General features: G+C 42.2%; 1 protein-coding gene across 2 annotated transcripts in view; it reads right to left on the reverse strand.

The window, feature by feature from the left end:
* TANGO6 (transport and golgi organization 6 homolog) overlaps nucleotides 1-23,327 on the reverse strand; it is a 184,815-nt gene that overhangs the window by 1,336 nt on the left and 160,152 nt on the right. The window lies entirely within an intron of this gene.

Genomic DNA, 23,327 nt, shown 5'->3' on the forward strand with positions numbered 1-23,327 from the left:
TACTACGCTGGCCTTTGTGGTTGCCTTTTAGCCCCTGACCCAAGTAGAGATCCCAGACCCCTTCCTTCAGTCCCAAAGCATGGCACCAACCTCAGGACCACAGGCAGGCAGTACTGCCCAATGCAGGTGTTCCTGGCATCCTCCCCCACTAACTCCCACAAAGCCCTCTGTGATACCCACAGAACTGGCATCTAGCTTATGAAACCAGGAGGCTATTCTTTGGCAACCATGCTTTCCCTTGCCACTCCTTTAAAATTTTTCCACCAGTTTCATTTTGGTACAATTCTCTCAGCCACTCTGTAACTTTTTTTCAACTCCAACACTGCAATGGGAAACAAGATAGGACTTCACAGACACAGTCAGACCCATTTCTTCTTGTCCAATACTCTAATCTGATGGTCTCATATGGAACTGGGAAGGTGCCAAAGAACAAAGCACCTCCTGCTAGAAGCTTCTAATTTTTTCCCCAATCCTCCTGGCTTGGAAGTCAGAACTTCTAGCAAGAAATGGGTTCTTCTAGCAAGACAGCAGGGAAACTCAGTATAAGGGAACTTAGGGATCATTTGGTCAAACGAAGGACTGAAGAGTCCAGGTCACTAGTGGGTCACATATCTTGTCTGCAGCTACTTGCAAAGTTACTTCTGGTCTAGGACTCTCTGCCTCAAAAGCTACATTTTTTGGTTCAGGTACTATACTAGATATTTTCTTTATATTATCTAATTTTTATGCCAGTCGTATAAAGGGAAGTTTTTAGCCCCACTTTACAGATGAAGAAATAAGAGTTGATTAGAGGGTTAAGTAAACTCCCAACATCATTTGGCTAAAGAAAGGAGGAACCAGTTTTTAAACTTTCAGAGTCTGTGTTCTTACCTGTTTATTTTTATTGAAGAGGTAATACAGTATAAAGAAGACCATATTAAAAAATAAGTCTCTCTTCTACCAAGACTCCTAATTTCTCTTCTAAGAGGATATCATTCTTAATTGTGCAAAATATTCTGGGTGTTTATAAGCATATCTGCCTTTTTTTCCCTTCCCCTTTTTAAAGCACAGAATTATATGCTACACTGCTAAGTACCATGATTCCCACTCCACCCAATGTATTTTGAAGATCTTTTCCTATTACAAAAATTATTGCAATAAACATTCTGATACCTAATCTGCAGACATGCACAAGTATATTTGCAGGACAAATATCCAGAAATGGAATTACAAGGTCAAAGGGTAATGTGCAGTAAAAATCTTGATAGCTGGCCAGAGAGGTTGTAATAATTTATATTTTTACCTATCACTTTGAAAACTCCTATTTCCCCATATTCTCATAAGTATTGCAAACTCTTTATTAATGGAAAATAGCACCTTGCTGTTTTAAATTTGCATCTTTCTAATAGATAAAAAAAAGGAATAGGAGAATGGAGAAATTCTTTCATTCTTTCGCTTCTATGGCTTTTCATAAAAACCATGTAATAAATATATATATAACAGTTTATATACAATAGACACAGATTATCTCTGCAAAATACTGGTTGCCTCCAGCAAGGGAAACTGGAGAGAGATGTGGGGGATTACATACCCTTTTGTGCCAGTTTAATATTGTATTTTATGAATATAAAAATCTATTAAAAATAAACAGTCCTTTTTTGAACTGGATTAACTACTAGACAAAGATTTTCCTAAGGCTATTTAATAGGTAAAGGAGACACAGAACCTGCTTTTAAAAGCTTACCCTCTGGTGGTGAGTCTGCTTACCCTCTGGCGGTAAACGAAGACAATATAGAACGGAACATGGAAAGTTCCTGAGAGCAGAAAGTGTGTGAAAAGAGGTTCGAGGAAACAGAGGTCATATTTTAGGAATAGGAAGTGAATTGGAAATGGTGAACAAAAATGATGGGAAATGGTTAATTCAGTGGGTAGCTAGTACACTTACATCTGGCCCCACGATCCCCTGAACATTCCACCCAAGTACACTAAGCATGTAGCATCACAAATCTTGAACTTGCTAAAGAACAGAGGATGAGGGACTTCCCTGGTGGTCCGATGGCCAAGATTCCATGCTGCCAATGCAGGGGGCCTGGGTTCAATCCCTGGTCAGGGAAATAGATCCCTTATGTTCCAACTAAGAGTTCGCATGCCTCAACTAAAGATCCTACATACTCCAACAACAACAAAAAAAGATTCCTTATGCTGCAACTGAAGATCCAGGACAGTCAAATACATAAATTAATGAAAAGAAAACAAAAGAATAGAAACAGAGCCCTCTCCATCATTTGATATTGTCGAACAGCATGGGCACTGGAGAGTGGAAGGAGGTAGGTAAGGGGTGGGGGACACAAAACCAGCTCCCTAGGCCACCTGCTGGTCTCCCTCTTGTCCCTGGGCTCCAGCTGTGAAGGCCTTCTTCTTTCCTTGTCTGAGCAAAGCCCCTCCCCAGCTCAAGGCCTTTGCTTATGCTGTTCCCTCAGCCTGGGAGACCACCGTTGCTCTCTCTTCAACTACAAGTCCTCCTCACCCTCAACCTGAAATGCCACATCCTAGCTCCCACCTAGGTAAGCCTTCTAGAGTTGCGTCTGTAGCCTCTCTCACACTTGGAATTTAAACACTCACTGTGTAACTAAAAATGTATTTTCCTCACTAGCTCACAGGTACTACTGATGCTGATGCCATGTCTTGCCTTGTACACTGTGGTGTAATCACAGTGTCTCATAAAATGACTGGCACATGGCAAGTATCTAAAAACTATTTATAAATGAGAGAAGGCACACATGTATGCTATTCCTGGCCAGTCTGTCACTTGGTAAAAGCTAAAAATTCTGAGAACATCTACTGAAACAGTGTCATGAAACCAGGCCTGACTCACAGGTGTGTGACCTGTGCAGCCACACAGGGTCCCATGATCAAGAGGGCCCCGTGCCTGGTTTAATGGTCTGCTGCTGCAACCTGATACTTAATAATTGCATATTTGAGCTTGATTTTATAAGTGAAGTTCAAAAGGACACAGGAACCTGAGAGTGAGCAGAGGAGATCTGCCCCATATGTGTGTCTCCCATTCCTGCCGGTGCTGCATGAGCTCAGCTCTGATGCACCTACGACACGTGGGAGTTCAGCTAGTCCTGAAGCCTCTACCAGGGGAGGGCATCTCTTACATTCATGACTGAAAAGTGAAGGCACTGAAAGCCTGCACAGGCCACACTTTCGTGGAAACCACCACTCGCTTTAAACATAGTAAGCAGGCGACGACTTTCCAAGAAACATGGATGAGGAAGGAATCCATCATATCCTCTGCGTGGATTCCCCGTGTTAGCCAGCCATCTATGCTGAAAATGATGACACAGAAGGAAACACAGTTCTTGTTCTTGTTCTTTCACCTTTTTCTTATCCATCAGTAAACTGAAGATAAAGGGTGTTGGTAAGATGAGCATGTATCAAGATGTGAAATAAAACCAGTTAATTTTGTGCAGACTTTCCACTGTTCTGCTACATATGCACTGTTATGCATATGTAGCTGGTACATATGCATGTACCAGCTACAGAATACAAACTGTATAATTTTGGTGATCCCACATATAAGTTAAACATGTGTGGGTTTAAATGAGTTAAACATTTGAAATTGGCATCACACAATATAAAGATGTTCAGTAAAATCCATGCTAATGGTCTAACACATAAAAGGGTCTCAACTTAGAACAGTGTTAAAAAAAAAAGAAAAAAGAACAGTGTTAACAGCAAATAATAAACACCTTGACAAGTCAAAGGACAGAGAGACTGTGGAAGAAAGGAAAACAACTTGATATTTAAAAACCCTGAATGGTACTTTCTCCTTGTTTTGTTTTTTTTTTTAAACAAGTGACCCTGCATTTTCATTTTGCACTGGGCCCCACATATTACGCACTTGGCCCTACAGACAACTCTCTCTGCTCTTTGCCCAATGTCTCGGCATTAAATGCCTGAATCCTACAGGCAAAGTCCACAAAGATGGCACCGCACCTCTGCTGTGCAGTTGTCTCCATGTTGTCCGGAGCTGCTGGGTCATGAGGCGCAGGTCGGTGTCTGACTCTGGCACTATTGCTTGCTGCCCTCTCATAACTTAGCTTTCTCCCTCCCCAGGGCTGCCAGTGTGAAAAGGAGAGACGATTCTGGAAAGAGGATGACTCCCTGCAGCGATTGCCTCATGCTTACTCACTCATTCAATAATCGTTATTGAGGGCCTACTTCGAGCCCAGGCAGTGTGCTGGTGATAAAAGGTGAATAATGTACAAACCCCACCCTCCAGCAGCTATAGCCCAGCAGGGAGGCAGACACGCACACTGGACGGTGTGATCCTCAGTCTAAGAGATAAGTGTACGTGATTCCACGGAAGCAAAGGAAGTGGTTTCTGCCTGTGGAGGTGAGGAGGAACATTTCCCTGCCATGCGAAAAGGCCTTCGCTCTGACTTTTATTTGTAGCCAATGGGTGGCACCACAGAGTGGCCAGGGGAAGTTTTACTGTCTGTCCCCTCACCCTCAAACCACCTCAAATAAATGCAGAGTCTAAGCAAACCAGCATGCCTGTTTGTGAATAAAGCTTAAAGACAAATCTCCCAACACGCTCTTTAATGGATTATAGCCCAGTGTCTCTTATACAGAAATTCTAGTGTTCCCATTGTTTATTATAAGGTCATCTCTTTTTCTTCTTTCACCTAGTCAGAAATATCTTAAAAATTTTTTGCTAGAGCCTCCTAATGGGAGATTTGGATTGACATATATACATGACCATGTGTAAAACAGATAGTGGGAAGCTGTGGTACAGCACAGGGAGCTCAGCTCATTGCTTTGTCATGACCTAAAGGGGTGTGATGGGGAGAGTGGGAGGGAAGTCCAGGAGGGAGGGCATATATGTATGCATACGGCTGATTTACTTCACTGTACAGGAGAAAACGAAAACAACACGGTAAAGCAATTGTATTCCAATTTTTAAAAAGAAGACAAAAACAAAGTAAGACGAGCTTTTCTTTGTTAAAAAGGAGAGTTGTAAGGCATTCTGGTCGCTAGGGTGCTTTTTCTTTCCTGGTGTGGGTAGGAATTTTTTCTTGGCACTGCTGTGTCCTTAAAACAACAATAATGCTTGTGCGAACACCACTTCATACTTGAGGGGTGCTGAGTCCTTTGTTATCAGTTACCGGATCTCCTTTTTTAGGTAACTGAGTGTTAGGAAAAAGGCTCCTTCTTAATTAATGGGTCTGTCTCAGCAACCCGCCCTGAGACTTCTCCCCAATCCCTATAGCGCTGAGGATCCCACACATCACAGGACTTCCTCCGGACTCCCCAAGGATCAAAGCTTTCCGCCAGCCAGGGATTGTCACCAAATCCCGTGGATCAGGGGCTGAATACAAGGAGAGTTCAAAGGTAAAGTTACTCACAGGAGCCTCTGTGGTGGGCAGGATATAGGCAATCCCACAGAGGAAACCTCTCATTAAGAGTTCAACACACCTGCTCTCATCGCCCCACGCAGCAAGGCCCCAGGACTCTAGGGAGAGGTGGTGGAGGGTGTGAGTAGGGTGGGTCAGGGATGGCTTCAAGAAGTACCCGGATTCCTAGTCTAAAAGCTCTTTGGAAAGGGATGGGGTTCAGGTGGTTTTTAGAAAAGAATGTAGAGTGTGGGTGCAACACACACAATTCCTCTCCCCCCTCCACCCTCGCCCTTGCAGGGGCCAGTTCCCTGGAGCGCACAAAGCTGATGCTTCAGGGACACAGGCAGTCTTCAGGGTTAGACATGGCTTAGAAAAGCCAGATGAGGCACGACCCTCTGAAAAGGGACTGTGTGAGCAAAAGACTGCCTTGGGCGCACAGGTGCCTTTTCAATGGAAAACCAGGAAAACTGTTTGACTCTTTCAATGAGCTTGACCCCAAACACGCCCAGAGTGGTGGTTATATCTCTGTGTTAAGATCAAAAGAAGAAATACATGGCGAATTGCTTTCTTCACTTTAATTTCTAAGCTTATTTATATATTTGATTATAAAGACAATATAACCACAACCCAGAATATCTGGGAAACAGGAAGGAAAAAAGTCTCTAGTCAAATTACCTAACACAAACTCCATGAGTAAATACATTTAGCAATTAGTATTCATTTACATTTAAAAATTATTTTAAAAGTCACACTTCCAGGTGATTTTACAAATGAAACTAAAGTAAGTGAAATTACTATTCTTTTGTATTATTATGTGAGATCAGTAAGACATACAAATGGCCACAGATGAGACATTTACAGAAATAAGAATTCCAGAAAGCGTAATCTAGAGGAGGACTTTCCATCTATATTTTTGGAATATTTAAGGAAAAAATGGATTACTAAATATGAAAGGATTAAAAACTTAAATGCTAGCACACACTAACTGTATTTAGAAATTCAGTCTTCTATAGAGCTAGAAGAATTGTGATTCCTTTTGTGGTTAAGCAATAAGTGCTGAGCACAAAGACAAAAGCAGACAAAGAACAGGGAAGTCAGACATTGAAATAAAAGGCAGGATCTGACATGAGAAATAAGTGAACTGGAGTTGGTGGCTGGATACTGACCTTGCAGACAAAAAAATTTTCTGACTGGGGCCCAGAAGACGAGGCGACCCCAGAATCCAACTACGTTTAAAGACAGGCTGAAATAAGCATCAGGTGTGGCATGAGGAAGTCAGGTCAACCTCTGAGAATCCTCATCTTGACCCCTGTGCTTCCATGTTAAAACCAATGTTTGGGGACTTCCCTGGTGTCCAGTGGCTAAGACTGCATGCTCCCAATGCAGAGGACCCAGGGTCGACAGCTGGTGAAGGAACTAGAATCTACTTGCCACAATTAAGGGTTTGAATGCCACAACTAAAGATTCTGCATACCAAAACTAAGATTAAAGATCCCACATGCTGCAACTAAGACCTGGTGCGGCCAAATAAATTAAAACCAAGAACCAAGGTCAGCTTGATGTCTGAGGGAAATGAGCGAGATCAGAAGAGACTAGTTATGGGACAGAGTCAAGCATCCACAAGAGAGCACAAGCTGGCCAACATTTCCCGAATGTGTGCAGGAGACTGAGCTCAGCAAGCTGGGTGCTGAGGGCCAGCTCCAACCCTCAGGAGCTCACCACTGACTGGGGGAGACAGACATGCAGAGTCGAACCTAATGGTCTGCTGGCAGGTGAACTCAGTGAAGTGAATCCTGGCACCCCAATTACCAGCTAGGGAATCCTGAGCAAACCACTTGGGCTTTTGGAACACCAAAGATTTCCTCTCAGGATGGGAATAACACTGCCTCCTTTTAAAGCTGTTGTGAGAATTGCTATTTGTAAAGATCCAAGCGCAAGGATTTGCACGTGGTGGCAGCTGCACAGGTGGCACTAATACTGTGATCTCGGGACTTCCCTGGTGATCCAGTGACTAAGACTGAGTTCCCAATGCAGGCGGCCCAGGTTCCATCCACAGTCAGGGAACTAGATCCCGCTTGTCGCAACTAAAGTTTCTGCATGTTGCAACGAAGACTGAAGATCCCATGTGCTGTCCAACTAAGACCAGGCGCAGCCAAATAAATATTTTTAAAAATACTGAGACAGCTCTGAGGCCAGATTGCGTCCATCTTGCTGCTCTTGCATCACTGAGACCGCAAGCAGAGCCTGGCAGGTAAGAATCTTTGACGAACATAAGAATGAATGAACATGTGATAACAACAGCTAATCTCCACATAATATCTATTATGTGCCAGATGTGGTTCCAGGCAATTTATCTCTAGTAACTCACTGAATCCTCACAACACCACGAGAGAGGTACTATTATCTCCAATTTGTCCACACAGCTGGTGACAGAAGGAGGCAGGATTCACACCCTGGCTGTCTGGATTTGAGTCAATGCTCTTTATTAACCACTAGATTATCCTGCCTCTCCAAGTGGTTATTACTTTCACTACTAGGAGTGGGGGACATAAGCACATATATTGCCTACCTTACAAGTTTACTGTGAGAGCAAAAGAGATAATGCAGGTGAGGGTACTTTGCTATCACAGTGTGGTGATCAATAATTCAAAGTGTCAGTGGTACTATTATTCTGACATTGAGGTAATTGGATTTACCACCCAGGGGCTAAGAAAATAAGGGGAAAGGCTCAGCTCTGAAAATGAAAAAGAGAGAGCAGGAGCCAAAGAAGAAGCAGTCAGGAAGATGAATAAATGGAGGAGAGTCAGAAGACAAGGGGAGGGCTGTAAGAGAGGGGAAACAGGACTGATGCAGCCTGAGCATGGGATCGGGGCCAGAGTTGAGTTCTGGTGGTCGGGAACACAGTGCGCACCCTGCACAGAGCTGAGAGCACCAGCAAGGGCTCTTCTGGGCAAGCAGAGAGCAGCCCAGCTCTGAGGTCTCCCTGGGATAATAGGCAGGAAACAAAGTAAACTGGGGAAGCAGGATGGAGGCAGATAATCTGAACATTACTGAGGAAGTTCGGTCCAAAGAAGGATAAATGCTTTACTGATAAAACCTAAAACTTCACTTTGATGGCTCTATGAAAAAGAAATCAGGCCCAATTCAAACAGAAAGACCTGGCTTTTGAGACACTTCATTGAAAAGCACTGGGTGGGTCAGCAGAGAAAGACAGGATTACTAATGGCTGAGAGATTCCTATCTGTGCCTGACAGATCATCTCAAACATGCTGAAGTTCAGGGCGGCATTCTTATTAATGCTGGAGGTTACTGAGCTTTTCAAAACCTTTTATTCTTAAAATATTTTTCTCTGCTAGGCCTAGAAATAAACGGCATTTTTACCCTTTCTGGGTTGTGTCTGGCTATTAAATAAGAAGGGCATCTCAAGTGCAAGGTGGAGATGGTGGGTGAGGAGGGGATGAGGGGATATCAGGCATGATTTTCATTGAAGAATAAGGGGAAATTTGTAACTAGTGATGTGCTCAAAATGCTACAGGGATGTAGACAGGCTGGGCAAGTGAGGGGCAAAGACTAAGACGGGCTTTACAGTGAACCCCTGGGAGAGGTAACAGTTCAGGGATCCCAAACAAAAAGTAGGCACTGGGGCTGTTCACTCACTGTGGCAGGGACTGGAGCAGCTGCCGTGGTGGCGCTAGGAGCAGCAGTGGCAGCATCTCTCAGAATGTCTTTAAATAGCAACCTGAGGAAGGCAGCAGTTTTCCTACATCCCCACAGGCATGGAAATAGAACAAAGAAGGCAGGAAAAAATGGCCGGAGGATGTGCAGAGGCAGCAAGCTGCTGCTCGCAGGAGAGGAGATGGGGCGCTTTGTCTGTGGAAGGGGATTACAATCCCAGCTTTCAAACTGTACTCAATTACCGCATCTGGGGGAAAAGGGCTTCATTTTTCTTGGCCCTCGAAGCTTCCCATGCAGACACCCTGCCGAGGGAGAACCGGCCTGCGCCTTTTCTACACTCATGCTTCCCACCTGGGATTAGACAGCGCCTGTCAAGGCTCACTACTACCATTCACTGAGTGTTTACTAGCTTCAGTCACTGCTAAGCCATTCATGCGCATTATCTCATTTAATCCTATGAGGTAGGTGTTATGAGGCCCAGTTGACAAAATAGGGAAAGGGGATTTAGAGAGGTTTAGTGATTTGCTCGGAGAAGGCAATGGCACCACACTCCAGTACTCTTGCCTGGAAAATCCCATGGACGGAGGAGCCTGGTAGGCTGCAGTCCATGGGGTCGCTAGGAGTCGGACACAACTGAGCGACTTCACTTTCACTTTTCACTTTTATGCATTGGAGAAGGAAATGGCAACCACCCAGTGTTCTTGCCTGCAGAATCCCAGGGACGGGGGAGCCTGGTGGGCTGCCGTCTCTGGGGTCGCACAAAGTCGGACACGACTGAAGCGACTTAGTAGCAGCAGCAGTGATTTGGTCAAGGACACAGCTAGAATTCAAATCTGCATCCATCAGGTCTCACTACAAACCCTGCTCTTACTAGGAAATCCAACACACAGGCGGATGCTCTGGAGAGAATCTGACCTTTTTCCTGCACTTTCAAAGCAGCTGATTTGGATGAGGCCTGGCTAGGGAAGAGGAGGAACAGCAGCTAGGTTACTGGCTGACTACAGGTGGTGGGTTTCCTCTGGGGCACTGCTTAGCTTGGGGCATCTCACAGCACCCCAGGCTCCTGTGGCTCATATAGCCTCATGTCCAGCTTGACTGGCCATCAGTAAAGTGCAGGCCACTCCCCGTAAGGTGAAAGTGAAGTTGCTCAGTCGTGTCCCGACTCTTTGCGACCCCATGGACTATAGCCTACCAGGCTCCTCAGTCCATGGAATTTTCCAGGAAAGAGTACTGGAGTGGGTTGCCATTTCCTTCTCCAGAGGATCTTCCCAACCCAGGGCAGTCCTCAACCTTTTTGGCATCAGGGACCAGTTTCGTGGAAGACAGTTTTTCCATGGACTGGGGTTTTGGGGGATGGTTGCAGGATGATTCAAGTGCACTACGTTTATTGTGCACTTTATTTCTATTATTACTACATCAGCTCCACCTCAGATCACTAGGCATTAGATTCTGGAGGTTGGGGACCCCTGGTTAGAGGGTCTGCCTAGTGGAATTCAGGCTTCCTAGATGGCTCAGAGGTTAAAGAATCCATCTGTCAATGCAGAAGACGTGGTTTCAATCCCCGGGCTGGGAAATCCCCTGGAGGAGGAACTGGCACTCCAGTATTCTTGCCTGGAAAATTCCAAGGACAGAGGAGCCTGGTGGGCTACAGTCCATGGTGGGCTACAGCCTGGTGGGCAAACAGTCGGACACGACTGGGCGACTGAGTAGGCATGCACACACACTAGTGGAATTCAGCGCTCTGTGCAAAATGCCTCAGGAAGAAAAGGTTATAGTTACACCAACAGGTCAGAGAAAACCATAGTGACTGAAGTCCTGGCGGGGTTGGTAGTATGTGTTCATATATATACGGCATGGACTAGAGCAGAAAAAGCAACCTGCCCACCAATGCTTAAGTATTGCTACACAGCCCAGACTCTGCCTCTGAGCAACAACACCATTCTAACACAGTGATTCTCTACCTCTGCTGCAGATTACAATCCCCTGGAGAACTATGAAAATGTGTGGGCCCCCATTTCACACCTAAGAATCAGAATATTAGGGGTATGGCGTTAAAGGCTTAAAAGAATTTTTTTTTTAATTTCTTTTTATGCTCTCCAGGTGACTCTAACGAGCAGCCAGGATATAGCGATGCAACATGTTAGGCAAAAATACTGGGTGTTGCCGTTGTTGTTTAGTCACTAAATCATGTCCAACTTCTTTGTAACCCCAAAGAGCAGGCTGCCAGGTTCCTCTGGCCATGGGATTTCCCAGGCATCCCATGAAATTTCCCCAAGCAATCCATTTCCCAGGAGTGGGTTGCTATTTCCGTAAGAGACATGTCATGGTTTCCAAAGAAGGCTCACTATGACAACTTTGGCCATGAAAAATCCAAGTGCCAAGAGCAAGGGTGATGGGATCAAGACATGACCTGTTGCACTTTATAGAATTTTCTTAACTATCAACTACTAGATTTTGCATTTTCTAGCAAGGGGACTGGGTCAAAAACATTTTGATCCACAAATTAATACTGCATCTTTTTTCCTGAAATATTTAAAAAATTTGTTCTTAAACATGTACATTGGAATATAATTCTTTTTTATTTTTTGAATGCAACTCTGAAGACAGAGAAAGTTATAGGCTCCCCAAAAATGCATGCAGCTGCCTCCATTACTAGGTTAACTGTAATTACAGCAAAAAACCTCTGCTCAGATGGGAGGAAGTAAGGAAAACACATATGCTACAATTTTGACAGCAACGTATACATACACACACATACATAAGTGTGTGTGAGTGTGTGAAGCCAAGTTTTCAAATGCAGCCAGCTCTGGCTGCTTGTCAGTGTTCTTTCTGTCACCATGCCTCAGGACTCCTCCCAGCTGATCTGGGGACAGCATGTCTACAACCCAACTGCAATGAAAACTGTAGGTGTTTCTGAGTAAGGAAGGTAAAACTCCCTCCTAACGAGAACACCTATTTGGGCAACTTCTGATCTGGGGAAAGGTGAACACTGGACAAGTTAGGAAGCACCAGAATTTCCAGTTTAAGATCTAAGCAGTCTATTTGTTGCAAAGGCGGGTATAAAGAAATTTAAGACATGTATTGCTCCATGCATCTTAGACAAAAGATTCCATGCACTCTCTTAACAGACATTTATTAAGTGTTATTCTGTGCAAAGCAATGTGCCAGATTTGGGGAATATAAGAGTGAGTGGAAAAGTAGTCAGATTCACAGAGATGGACAGGACAGAGATTGCTAGGGGCTGAAGGGTGGGCTTCCCTGGCAGTTCAGTTGGTAACGAATCCACCTGCAATGCAGGAGACCCTGGTTCGATTCCTGGCATTGGGAAGATCTCCTGGAGAAGGGATAGGCTACCAACTCCAGTATTGTTGGGCTTCCCTGGTGGCTCAGCTGGTAAAGAATCTGCCCGCAATGCAGGAGACCTTGGTTTGATCCCTGGGTTGGGAAGATCCTGGGTTCAATCCCTAGATTGGAAGGGGCTGAAGGAGGGGGAAGAGTTAGCATTTAATGGGTACATGGTTTCCGTTTTATGAGACAAAGAGTCCTGCAGAGGGATGCCAGTGGTTGTAGTACAAAAATGTGAATGTACTTAATGCTACTGATGTGCTGTGTGTGTCATGTATATTTACTACATTTAAAAAATTATTCATTTATTTGTTGCACTGGGTCTTAGTTGTGGCATTTTCAATCTTTGCTGCAACATGAGGGATCTTTAGTCTTTAGTTGCGGCATGTGAGATCTAGTTCCCTGACCAGGGCCTCTGCGTTGGAAGCACAGACTCTCAGCCACTGGGCCACCAGGCAAGTCCCTTTACCACATTTTCTTTAAAAAAAAAAAAAAATATATATATATATAAAATCAGTGTGTTCAGGGGCTGCCGCCTGTCGACAACAGAGGTGAACACAGAAGTGCAATATCTACTGAGCTGATACATAAACTACTGTAGAGCCTGGAAAAAGGAGGACTAAATTTGCCTGAGAAATCAGGATAGGCTTTTTACAAAGACCAGAACATTTAACATTTAGAGTTCTAAAGGATGAATACAAGTTTATCAGATGGACAGGTTGGGGCAGGAGAAGGCATTTGAGGCGTAAGGAACAGTATGGACAAATATCTGGAGGCAAGAAATATTACACTGACTATGTGGGGTTGGTGCGAGGTTCTCAGGGCTCCTGGGGGGAAGTACAGGAGAGAGAGTTATAAAGTCCAAAGGGGTCCAGATTATAAAGGACCTGCCTGTCATGCTAGGGAGCCTGGCCTTTATCTTAGGGACCACAGGGAACCTTTGAAAAAAATGTTAGCTGAGGACAGGTCTTCAGATTTGCATTTCAGAAAGATCTCTTTGGCTGCTCCCTTACCACACTGAGTAACTATTGAATATCTGCTAATCAGGAGAATTAGAGTAGAAGTCCCATGGTGAAGGAAAGAAATCCTAGGAATCTAGGTTTGTCCTAGTACACTTGTAACAGTTTACCTCTTCCTCAAGTATAATCTCAGGCCTATTCTTCTTAGTTCCTTCAGAACAGACAAGCTGGCAATGAAGCAACCTGGGTTTGACTCAGCTCTCTTCTGTCTGACTTGGGCACCTAAATGTAAACTTTCCACTTACCCATAAATAGGGTTATGAGCATAATTATCTCACAGGATTGTCAGGATTCAATGAGATAAAGCATGCGAAGAACTCAGTGCTTGGGATTTTCCTGGTGGTCCAGTGATTAAGAATCACCTTCCAATCCAGGGGATGCAGGTTCAATCCCTGGTCAGGGAACTAAGATCCCACATGCCACAGAGCAACTACGCCCACATTCCGCAACTAAGACCTGACACAGTCAAAAAAAAAAAAAAAAAGAACTCAGTGCTTTGCCTGGCGTATGCTATGCTAAGTCACTTCAGTCGTGTTCAACTCTGTGCTACCCCAGAGACAACAGCCCACCAGGCTCCCCCGTCCCTGGGATTCTCCAGGCAAGAACACTGGAGTGGGTTACCATTTCCTTCTCCAATGCATGAAAGTGAAAAGTGAAAGTGAAGTCGCTCAGTCGTGTCCGACTCCTAGCGACCCCAGAGACTTCAGCCTTCCAGGCTCCTCCGTCCATGGGATTTTCCAGGCAAGAGTACTGGAGTGGGGTGCCATTGCCTTCTCCTGCCTGGCATATAGTAGGCCCTTAATACATGTTAGTTACATCATTATTAAATACTAAACCTCAGAGAACACATAATTTGTTTGGAGCAGATTTGCTAAGAGCAAACACACTGTGGGGTGATGAGCAATGAGCTGGAACAGACCCCAGAGCATTAATCCAAACTGTCTTTTTAAGTTACTCCAAGGAGACTACCCTTAGTCAGAACCTCGCCCTTTCAGAGGATGGAGCAGAGATAAGTGGGTTTTGCAACCCAGAGGCCTATCTGATTATTAGCACAATCACTCTTAGAGGAAGAGCAGATTCTCAGTCAGGCTGCAGGGCAGGAGGGAAGTCCCAAGCCTCACTTCCCAGCCTGCAGCCCCAGAGGTACTGTGTCTCTTTCAGTTTTTTTCAGCTCCCTTCCTTTTCAGTTCTGGGTCCATTATGAGAAGTTGCTAGATGGCATAGTCCATGGTTGGCTTATGCTTTTGGCAAGGGCTAGAGGAACATGAGGAAGAATAAAAATGAAGCCTGGGCTGTTTCCTGTCTCTGCTCTCTGAACAGTTCACTCTGGCAGGTCCCAGGAGCAGGGCATCTGGGTCCGAGGCTGGTCCCAACACTCTCCTCTCCCTCTCTGTCATTCTCCAGGGTAGACAGTAAAGCATCAGCAAAGAGAGACTCTGGTCTGTTTTCCTTTTGGTTTCCAGGATCCGAAGTCACCTTCCATTAGCTGTGTTCTATGTAGAAAATGCCCAAGTGACTCAGTTTCTGAGTCCTTCAGATGACAGTCACAGAACCTGTGAGTACAAGTTCGGCAGCTGCACTGCCCGGGTTCATTGACTGGGCTGTAACTTACTACTAAATAGTTGCTGAACAAGTTACTTATCTTCTCTTAGTTTCCCCATGTATAAAATGGGGATATTAATCATACCTAAGTGGGATCATTATGAAAATTAAATGAATTGAATTAATTTAAAGCACTTAAAATTTACCAGTTTGGAAAATTAGGCTACTCAACTTACTTCTCAGTAGCTGGTATAAGATATTTATTATTGATTTGTATTTGTAGCCATTACATTCATGATGATTCTACATAGAAGAGGAACTGAACAGTTCATTGTATCTTTAGAGTTGGCCTAGATATTTCTATATTAAAATATGTTATTATAAAATACTATTATTTTATTCCTGCTTTATATTATAGTTGAATATTACATTGATTTTTAAATATAGGTAGGTTAAGGAGCTATACATTTCATTTCAGGAGGATAAAAAGGGGAACTCTAAAATATTTGTTAAAATAACTTGTTGTAATCAAAGTATGTTGGTTCTGATCTAGAGAAAGGGAGCTGACATTGATGTTTCTACATATGATGGTTATCTTGTGCTCCAATTCACCTTCATGATGTGACCTAAGACATTATGGATAAAAAGGTGAACCTTGTTCAAGTGGGTGAGAGAATTAAGCAAGAGGAAGAGGGGGGAGATACTATATTCTCACGAGCCCTTGACCAACGTAAGCTCCCAAGAATAACTGGAAACAATGCTAATCCTTCCTGGCATTACCTTCGGAAAATCTTAACTGCAGTCTCTTCATGAACTTCGTTTCTTCATTCATAAAATAGGATGGTTGGATTATTTTCCAAAGTATGTCCCATGGAACATTATTACTTGGCATGCTTATAATGAAAACAGGGTTCCTTGTTAAATGGCTGAGGAGCTGAGGAAGCTGCTAGTTTTCTTTGTTGCAGGACTTCTCAAACCCCTTAACAGGCAAACGCACACAGAATCTCCAGGAGGGGAGTATACAGCAGTACACAGCATTTTTCAAAGTTATTTGACCATGGACACCTCATGTTGAAGGAGCAACTCACGGAACTAATAAGCAAAGTCAAATTTTTTGTGAATTATAAATGAAATAGGCTCTAAGGCCTTTTCTACCACAAACATTTCAAAATTCTGTGCTTCAATAATAGTATCTTCTTGGCGATTTTAGATCAGATTAGGAAGGGTAAGGATAAAGCTATCCTACAGAAAATAAAATAGCTTAAGTCTGATGCAGAAGAGGAAGACAACTCAGGTTCTAACATATGTAAATCTATGTAAATGATTATGCAGAACAGGCAGAAAGGGAGCAGTCTTTAAATGTTAGGTCTTCCAAACTGTCACTTATGTTATCACTAGAAAAAGTTGTACATTTATATTTTAGCAGAAACAGTACGGTACTGAGTCCCAACCTTTTCAGTTTTACTTCTTAAATCCATCACAAATGTCATATTGATTTGGCCAAGTTACTGTTGAGGAAATCTACAGGACTATCCCCTACTCCCAGACACTGGCTCCAGCCTCTTCTCTCATAAATGGCTATGGGGGAGGCTGAACCTGGTTTTATACAAATCAGCAACCCCACACGCCCCACTTGGCCCAGCCACGCTGGCTGACCTGGGATGGGTATCCGATCTTAGCTGGCACATTATGTTTCTTCCCTGAAATTTTTGCATTTGAGGCCAAAGAGAGAATATCTCAATGTTAGACATAAGATGCCACACTGGGCTACCATCAGTGGCCATGCTGCTGTCAGAACAAAAAGAACTAACAAGGCCATGGCAACAAAAGTTTACATGCTAGAAAGCAGCCGGATGAATCCTAGGGTCATGGTCCTGATTTGCCCAGGTTAGTACAGATTACATCCACTGTGATGCTATAATTATTAATAGTGTCCTCTCAGAAGTGTGTGATTTGGATGGTAAATTGATTCTTAAATCTAAGAAGCCCAGAAGCAAGTCTAATGCACCACAGAAATGCAAAAAGCTTTAGGAGTTGACGGGCTATACTTCTTAACATGGAGATGAACAGAAGCCCTGGTTAGAAGTTATGTATGAGTAGTATTAGGTCCCCTAATGCCTTCCACTCAGAGTATCCAGGTGACTGCCTCTCCCCAACCACAGCAGAAGTCTATAGAGTTTTATCTTTTTGAGGTCCAATTAGAGAGACTCTGGATAGATGGACATCGGATGTAGTTAAGGATGAGGTTGCCATGTTGAAAACACAACAATTATGTCAAAGTCCACACACTGAATGGTGAGACTGCCATCTTCCTCCTTCCACCTGTCTTTCAGAACCCGGGCAGCCAGGCTCACATCCTCTAGGAAGGACACAAGACAGTTCTTCTCTAACCAGACTCAAAGACAATAGACTTCAAACTAAGTCGGAATTTCCCACTGAATTGGCCAGATCACCCTCCTATAAAGTCCACCTGTTCATAAGTATTGCCCATGCACACAGAGCATCATGAGCTTTTAAGTGTTCTATTCTTAAATCTTGCAACAGGTTTAGAAAGTAATGGGTCCAGAGAAGAGCCAGTGGATGAAGGGTTGTAGGAGTCATGTGAAGATATTAGAGTACTTGATGTATTTGAAACTTTTAAGAGATTTATAAACTTTTAGCAGAGATTGGGGAGTAATTGATAATAGATTTATAGAAAAGGAACAACTGTAAACCTGAGACATTTATTAACCTCAGAGAAAGCTGAAATTCATATACAAAAGGAAATATCATATTACATGGCTCAGCTATGGATAACGGTTATAGTCAGAATAATATAAACATTAAATGCTGTACAGTAAAAACTATAATGTAGTTATATAGGGAGAAGGGGGAAAAGGAATGCATATATTTGTGGGGAACACACTAATAATAACTAATACATACTGAGTTTTTAGAACCTATACATTCCAAATACTTTATATAAAGAAGTTCATTTAATTCTCACAACAACCCTATACAATAGTACTATTATTATCCCCATTTTACCGATGAGGAAACCAAAGGGACTCAGTCTTAGACATTCTAGTCCTAGAGTTCATGCTCTAAGTCTAAGCCACATATACTCTGCTGTTTCATTCCTTCTCACTGCAGGCCAGTTTTTTATACCTGAGGAACATAATGACGACATCCCACTTGTACATATTAGATCTAGTTAGAAGTCATTAAATGAACTGAAAAATCAAGAAAGAAAAGTATAAGCATGCTACTTAGAAATGTAAGAGTAAACATTTTAAAAAGCATCTAATCAGCAAGATACAAGATTAACATACAGAAACCTGTTGCATTTCTTTACACTAATAGTGAAATATCAGAAAAGGAAAGTAAAAAACAATCCCCTCTAATACAGTATTGAAAAAAAAATACTTGGGAATAAACCTGACAAAGGAGGTGAAAGACTTATATGCAGAGAACTTTATAAAACATTGAAAAAGGAAACTGAAAATGATTCAGAAAGATAATCCCTGCTCTTGGATTAGAAATGTTAATATTGTTAAAATGACCATAATACCCAAAGCAATCTACAGATTTAATATGATCCATATCAAATTACCCACATTTTTCATAGAACTAGAACAAATAACCTTAAAATTTATACGGAATCCAAAAGACCCAGAATTGCCAAAGCAATTCTGAGGAAAAAGAACAAAGATAGAGGCAAAATCCTTCCAGATTTCAGACATTACTGCAAAGCTACAGTAATCAAAACAACATGGCATTGGCATAAAAACAGACATATGGATCAAAAGGACATAATACAGCCTAGAAATAAACCCAAATCCTACGGTCAATTAATCTTTGACAAGGAGACAAGAGTATACAGTGGAGAAAAGACAGTCTCTTTGACAAGTAATGCTGGGAAAGCAGGACAGTGGTATGCAAGTCAGAACACTTAACACCAACACAAAAATAAATTCAAAATGACTTAAAGGCAAATATAAGACATGACACCACAAAACTCTTAAAAGAGAACATTAATCATAAATCTGACATAAATCACATAATCATATTACATGGCTCAGCTATAGACAATAGTTATAGTCACAATAATATAAACACTAAATGCTATACAGTAAAAACTGTAATATGGTTGTATAATGAGAATGGGGAGGAAGAATGCATATATTTCTTATGTCAGTCTTCCAAGACAATAGGAAAAAAAGCAAACAACAACAACAAATGAGCACTAATCAAACTAATAAGCTTTTGAACAGCAAAGGAAACCATAAACAAAAAGAAAACAACCTACAGAAAGGGAGAAAATATTTGCAAACAGTGGAACCAACAAGAGCTTTATTTCCCAAATATGCAAATAGCTCGTGTAACTCAATAACAAAAAGACAAATAACCCAATCAACAAATAGGCAGAAAATGTAAATAGATATTTCTTCAAAGACATACAGATGGCCAATAGGCATAGGAAATGATGTTCAACAACGTTAATTATCAGAGAAATCAAATAAGAATTACTAAGTTAAAAAAATACACACCAGTCAGAATGGCCATCATTAATGGCCATCAGTGAAAACTCCACAAACAATAAATGCTAGACAGAGTGTGGAGAAAAGGGAACCCCCCTAAACTGCTGATGGGAATGTAAGCTGGTATAGCCACTGTGGATAACAGTATGGAAGTTCCTGAAAAACTAAAAATAAAGTTGCCATATGATCCAGTAATCCCATTTATGGGCACATACCTGGACAAAACCATAATTCCAAAAGATGTATGTTCATTGCAGCACTATTTACAATAGCCAAGACACAGAAGCAGTCTAAACGTCCATCAACAGATAAATGAATAAATAAGATGTGGTCACATATATACAATGGAATACTACACAACTATAAAAAAGAATGAAATAATGCCACTTGCAGCAACATGGATAGACCTAGAGATTATATTAAGTGCAGTAAGTCAGACAGAGAAAGACAAGTACCATATGATACCACTCACACGTGGGATCTAAAATACAAGTGAACTTATTTATGAATCAGAAACACTCACAGACACACAAAACAAACATATGGTTGCCAAAATGGACAAAGGGGAGGAAGGATAAATGAGGAGTTTGGGATTTGCAGATACAAACTACTCTATACAAAACAGATAAACAATAAGGTCCTACTGTATCATGTAATCACCTACAATGAAAAAGAATACATGTAACTGAATCACTGTGCTGTATATCAGACACTAACTTAACACTGTAAATCAACTACAATAAAATCTAAAATAAATAAAGTACACCACTTTACACCCAGTAGGATGGCTATAAATCTGGTAAATGATAGACAATAACAAGAGCTAATGAGAATGTGGAACATTTGGAACCCTCATGTGCTGCTGATAGAAATAAAAAAAGATGGAGCTGGAGAACAGTCTGGCAGTTCCTCAGAAAGCTAAACATAGAGGCACCGTACAACCCAGCAATTCCACTCCTAGGTATATATCCAAGAAAACTGGAAACATATGTTGCACAAAATCCTGTACACAAATGCTCATAGCAACATTATTTAAAATAGCTGAAAAGTGGAAATAACCCAAATGTCCATCAATGAATGAATGAATGGGTAAACAAATATGCTAGATCCACATAGTGGAATATTATTCAGCCATAAAAAGTAATGATATCCTGATACATGCTACAATATGGATGATCTTGACCACATTATTCTAAGCAAAAGGAGCCAGACACAAAAGGTTGCATATTATGGTTCTTTTTTATAAGAAGTATCTAGAAAAGGCAAATCCATAGGCAGAAAGTATGCTATCCATAGTAGATATCCATAGGCAGTAGTGGTTGCCATGGGTTTCAGGGGGTCATGGGGGAATAACTGCTAATGAGTACAATGCTTCTTTTTGAGAGTAATGAAATGCTCTGGATTAAATGGTGGTGATGTTTGCACAAGTTAATGAATATACTAAAAACCTTGAATTGTAGACTAATTTTATAGATATGAGTTACATCAGTTATATCTCAATTTTAGAAATTATGTCAGAAAAACCTACAAGGTGAGGGGAGAAGGGGCTACTGTGCTATTGATGGACAGAGCACGGTCATTTTACCTTCCTCTGGGTCAGCAGCAGTGGCCTTGCAGAAGTGTCTTTGTCTGCCTGGACCTGGCCTTGCCTCTCTTCTGTTCACAGCTTCCCTCAGGCTGGGTCTGTCTCCAGCCTGGTCCTACTCCTCTCCTGACAACTTTCCAGTGCCTCTCTAGGACCCCGGCTCAGAGCCTGGAACAAATACACCACTGAAAAATGCCCCTGACAATCTCCAGGGTTATCTAGCTGCAAACCCTCTTTAACTCAGGGGTTTCAAGGCACGACTTCTGAATCACTATCCCATATAGAAATTTTGAGAGAGATGGTAGAGATCCTTGGAAAAACAAGCATTCATTACTGACTAAACATTTAATTTCTAATGTGTGGGAATGAACATTTGAAAAGTTGTGCTTCTGGTCTGACTGGGTCTTAGGAAGTAAAGAAAGTCATCACAATTTCTTGGCAACACTTTGCTAGAGGGAAGGGATGAGAACTTGCTATTTACAGAGAAAGTATATGGCTAAACAGGAACTGAAACTTGGTACCAAGTCTCTACTCAATAAACCGCAACACTGCTTTAAACATTCTCAGCATGGGAAATTAAACCAGTGACTGCTTATTGTATATTTTCACATATTATTGGTGTAATTCTTTGCATTAAAAAATAATCTTTATCCACTCTTTGTTTTTTAAAAAATAAGCAGTTTAAGGTTCAGAACAGTAAAGCCAGCTAGAGCACGGGCCTTACAGAAACGCAGCCAGGGCTTAAACCTCTACCACTCAATACTAGCTGTGTGATCTTGAGTGGTTTGTTTAACCTCTGAAGGGCTTCCTTTAGCTATCTGTAAAATGGGGGTAACAACACCTACCCCTCAGAGGTCCTGAGGGAATCAAGTGAGACAATACAGCAACGAACTAGCTCAGTGCCTGTGTTATGAGAGCAGATAGCATGGTTCTTCTTCTTTTGTGGTCATGTATCCACTGCTTCCTTGTGGTAGGGAAAACAACAGTGTTGGAGGTTAAATAAAGTCCCAACATATAAGTCCTTTTGGTTCAATAACTACAAAGCTTCTAGGTTCTTGTGCATTTTCCCAGTCAAGCTGGTAATAATCATGAGGAGGAACGAGGTGATGTATACAATTGTGAGATGCTTGCAGAGTTGAAAGTCTCAACTGCAAAATCTGAGATGACTGAGGGTGAGGGGCTGACATGATAGAAAGAAATTTCCTATTCATTTGGATTGAATATAAAATTATCTTTGGTGGGTTTTCAATAGTCATTCAACAACCCAGCAAATCTGTGGATCAGACATTAGTGGTGGTTATAGTGGTAATGATAATAACAACATCCCCACTATAATCCTCATCATTGTTGTCTTTGATATTTGAGACACTCCACACGGAACAGGCTCTTCTCAAGATGCAACAATAACGAACAGGTGGAGAAGCATAAGCACAAAAAGAAAGGACTATGGAACCCTAAGCGCCTGTTATGAGTTAAATTTTGTCTTCCACTCCCCCTATGTTTAGGTCCTAATGCCTAGTACCTCAGAATGTGACCCCACGTTATTTGGAAACAGAGTTGGAGTGATATAATTAGTTAAGATAAGGTCATACTGGAGCAGGGTGGGCTCCTGACCCAATATGACTGGTGTCCTTACAAGAAGAAAGCCATGTAATGACAGACACAGAGGGAGCATGCAGATCACCACAGAGGCAGAGACTGGAATAAAGCAGTGTCAAGCCAATAAACACTAAGGGTTGCCGGCAAACCACTGTAAGCTGAGGAGAAACAAGGAAGAATTTCCCAGTTAACCTTGGAGAGAACATAGTCCCCCTTGATTTTACACTTCTGGCCTCCAGAACTACAGGACAGTAAATATTTTACTTTATTATATTATTTTTAAATTATTTCATTTTATATTTTTTTGGCTGTGTCATATGGCATGTGGGATCCTAGTTCTCTCACTAGGGATCAAACCCATGCCCCCCTGCAATGGAAGCGCAGAGTCCCAACCACCGAACCACCCTGGGGAGTTCCAAGGCAGTAAAGTTTTGTTGTTTTAAGCCACCCCATTTGAGGTACTTGTTATGGTAGCCCTAGGAAACTGATACAGAGCCTAAGAGGAGTTTTTCTCTACGACTGAAATGGAGCAACAGCAAGAAGAATGTCTAAGAGTGAGTTAGAGGGAAGTGTCTGTAGGGGATACAACACACTTTAAAACCCTTCAATGCCTCTGTCTCCAGAGCATCATAAATGATGTCCCAAAATGCTGAATTCC

This window comes from Bos indicus x Bos taurus, chromosome 18 (genome assembly GCF_003369695.1).
Source record: "Bos indicus x Bos taurus breed Angus x Brahman F1 hybrid chromosome 18, Bos_hybrid_MaternalHap_v2.0, whole genome shotgun sequence".
Taxonomy (NCBI): domain Eukaryota; kingdom Metazoa; phylum Chordata; class Mammalia; order Artiodactyla; family Bovidae; genus Bos; species Bos indicus x Bos taurus.